The following is a 4,152-nucleotide window of genomic DNA, read 5'->3' as shown; positions in this document are numbered from 1 at the left end:
AGATGATATTGTGATTTGTAGTGAGAGCAGAGAACAGGTGGAGGTTTGCCCTGGAAAGGAGAGGAATGAAGGTTAGCCGCAGTAAGACAGAGTAGATGTGTGTGATTGAGAGGAACCAGAGTGAAAGAGTGAGGTTCCAGGGAACACCTATATGAAAAAAATACATACATTTTGACAGCCTGGAGGACCTGGAGAAGTACATCAACGACTGCTTTGCCTCTGTAGTCATTAAGAAGTCAAACACCACCACGCTTTCCACCAAGTGGAACCGTTAAATCATTCACCTGAATAATTTAAAAGCAAATATAGTTTTCCTACAGGAGACCCACTTATCTAAATCAACTGTGCATCCCATGTGCTGCTCACGGTTTCCATTCATGTATGCTTCTAGTTACATCTCCAAACAAAGTGGAGTAGCCATTTTAATTAATAAAAATATTATTTATACTCCTAAAGATACAGTCATTGATTCAGAGGGAAGATATGTATTTATTGCTATATCTATTCCGAATCAACATTCATGTGTAGCATGTTTGTACGGTCCGAATGTTGACGACTCCTCCTTCATTCACAGACTCTTCACGTCACTCTCGGCTCACTCCGACTCTACATTTCTGGCAGGAGGAGACCTCAATTTTATTCTGGACCCTGAACTTAAATGACATAATTAATAAGCAACCACAATTCTAAATACAGAGACTTAGACTAGAAAGATTTGAAAACTCTAATAGATCTGGCAAATTTCTAACTAATCAGCTTAAAATTAATAGAGAAAAATCAACAATAACATCGATTATTGATCAGTCAGGAAATGTCACTCATAACCCGCTCAAAATTAATGACACTTTTAAAGATTTTTATAAGAATTTGTACACTTCACAGATCAATCCATCAGAGCAAAGCATCAACTCGCTTTTTTAATAATGTAAACCTTCCCTGATTAAATGAAGATCAAATCACAGACTTAGACTCGCCGCTCTCATCATCTGAACTCATGCTGAACAACAAATCTCCGGGGCCAGATGGCTTTCCTGCTGAGTTTTATAAAGAATTTTGGGAACAGCTGGCAGAAACTTTTTATAAAATGGTTTCATTTATAAAAGATAGCCAATCACTGCCACCTAACACAAATTCAGCAAATATAACCCTTCTTCTCAAACCAGAGAAAGATCCCACAATTCCTTCCAGCTATCGCCCCATTTCACTGATCAATGCAGACATCAAAATTATTTGTAAAGCATTAGCACAGAGACTAGAAAAAAATCACTCAATTTACCATGATCAAACGGGATTTAATAAAACTCTAAATCCCAGTCAAATCAGGCAATATCAAATATCTTTGCGGCGGGGTCTTGGGGGGTGGGTGGGGTTGTGGGCTGGTTGGCCCCACCTGGCCAAGTGGGGGGCGGGGGTCCCATTAGACAAGGGTTGGGGTTGTTGGAGCCATTTGGCTGAAATCATTATAGTTAATGCATGCATGCGCCTGTCATACCTTGGTCATGCGGCCGTTCTGGCCTCTGATTGGTTAAGATGCATTTTGGGAGCTGCCCTGACTTTATTGGACTTTAGTTGGACTTAGAACTTGGGAAGCAAGGCAGCACATTAATCTTAGACCGTGTTATAGCGTTACATTTAAGCTTTAGTGCACATTTTTTCTCTTCTTTTTTGATTTGAAATACAGTTTATTGTTTTATTTTTGTACTTTGTCATTTTTTAAAAAAGTGCAAGAAAATAAATCGCATAAAAGAAGAACAGCGACTCTTTTTTATGAAGCACGCGTCAAGACACTTCCTGCAACCCAAGTTTTCCGAATGTAACTGCAACGGCAGTTACAGGGGTCTTGGCAGGTTGCAAATTATACCAGAAAATAAGCATTTAGTCACCTACAAACAAGTAAGATTTCTGTCTCTCACACACCTGTAACTTCTTCTGTAAGAGAATCCTCTGTCCTCCACTCGTTACCTGTATTAATAACACCTGAACTCGTTATCTATATAAAAGACACTTTTTCACAACCTCAAACAGTCACACTCCAAACTTTACTATGACCAAGACTAAAGAGCTGTCCAAAGACACCAGAAACAAAGTTGTTGATCTGTACCAGGCAGGAAAGACTGAATCTGCAATAGGTAAGCTGCTTGGTGTGAAGAAATCAAGTGTGGGAGCAATTATTAGGAAATGGAGAACATACAAAACCACTGATAATCTACCTAAATCTGGGGCTCCCCTCAAGATCTCAAAACATGCGGTCAAAATGATCACAAGAATGGTTGGCAGTGATCCAAGAACCACACAGGGGACTTAGCAAATGACTTGCAGAGAACTGGGTCCATAGTAACAAATGCCTCGTTTCCACTGAGCGGTCCAGACCAGACTAGTCCCCTCTTGACTGGTTTAGAATGGTCCTGGGATTTCAAGTGAGCGTTTCCATTGAACGTTGGACCATCAAAGCGTATGTGGGGTGTAGACCGATGACATAGCTGTGCATCAAACTACAGCAAAAGAGAAGCTACATCAGCTGACTCAGAAACGGACGGAAAATTTAAGAAATAACCGCTGAGAATATTTATAATCCAGAGCAGATGTTTATTATGGCTGAAGCTGGCCTCTATGCTGCAGAACTATCTGTTGTTCTGAGTTAAAAAGAAGAAAAAAAGAACTTTTTATGATGAGCAATGCACTGTTCTTCAATGAATGTTTTACAAAGCATGATCGGAAGTGTTTTGATGAGTATGGACCGATAACGGACATTCTTTGACTGCGGGGGTCGGGTGAGATGCAGATGGAAACAGTGTGTATGTCTTTGCATTCGTGGATTCAGCTTGTCTCCGGTCCCCAACCCTGCAAATAAAGGGGAATTCTGTATCAAAAGAATGTATTACTCTTTGCAAGAAGATTGTGGGGATGAAGAAAAATGCGACCGAAAAGACAACACTTTCGGCTTGGATCTTGAGTTGGGAAAAGCCCTGGTCAGACACTTCCTGCTGTCGTAAAACCTTTCCGCCAATCAATGGGTCCATTCAATTTTTCTATGGACCTACGACCAGCAGGGGTCTTGAAATGGTACCAGTTAGTCCTGATTAACAGGTCTGTTTTGCAATGGAAGCGCTCAAAAGTCCAGTCCAGGCCAGTTCTGTCCGCTGCTCAGTGAAAACAAAGCAAGTGGCTACCATCGTAACACTAAGACGCCAGGGACTCAAATCCTGCAGCATCAGAAGTGCCCCCCTGCTAAAACCAGAACATGTGCAGGCCCGACTAAAGTTTTCTGGAGATATACCTATGATGAAAATTACAGGCCTCTCTCATCTTTTTAAATGGGAGGATTTGCACAATTGATGGTTGACTAAAAATTTTTCTATGGAGAGAAAACACGCTTGCGTTTTGCAGGGGAGGGAGGAAAGTTCCTACCATTTCCAAGTAGAAAAGGGTTGTTCAATCTCCAACAGGGAACGCTTGGTCCTTTGTTAGGATAACTTCAAAGTGTTCAGGGTTAGCTCACAATCTTGTCTCATACCACTCATGGATCTCGAAAACTTTGTTTAGTCAACAGGCAATCACTAATAACCTTCATCAATATTTTTTTTCAAAATACATTTCAATCTTAGCTAAACTTTGACAAAGTCAATGGTAAAAATCAATTACATTCAATTAAATTCAATTTAGTTTTATTTATATAGCCCAAAATCACAAAGGAAATAAACCTCATTGGGCGTCATGCAGAAAATTAGTCATAAAATATGAACAACTGCTAAAAACTAATCTGACTAAATAAAACTGGTTATCCCTGACCTTAGACCCTCCCTCCCGGTAAGAAAAAACTCCTAAAAAAACCTGAGTCAGGAAAGAGAAGAAACCTTAGGGATGCCCACATGAAGGAGAGATCCTATCCCAGGACGGACAGGCGATACCAGAACTATTAAAGAAAAATTAGCTTCTACAACTAAGTATTTAAATAGAGTCCATCCAGATAGAGCTGAGAGACGAGTGGTGATAAAGTCCATAGTCAAGACGAAGCAGAAGTGTAGTCCACGACCAGGAGCAGGAGGACAGATGACCCAGCAGGAATCACTCACTCAGAGATGCAGGATGGTGTTGGGGGCGTGGTCCACGGCCAAGAGTGGGAGCGTGGGATCTGAAATCTCTCCCACTCTC

The sequence above is a fragment of the Oryzias melastigma genome, linkage group LG8 (genome assembly GCF_002922805.2).
Source record: "Oryzias melastigma strain HK-1 linkage group LG8, ASM292280v2, whole genome shotgun sequence".
Taxonomy (NCBI): domain Eukaryota; kingdom Metazoa; phylum Chordata; class Actinopteri; order Beloniformes; family Adrianichthyidae; genus Oryzias; species Oryzias melastigma.
This window is presented reverse-complemented; position numbering follows the sequence as displayed.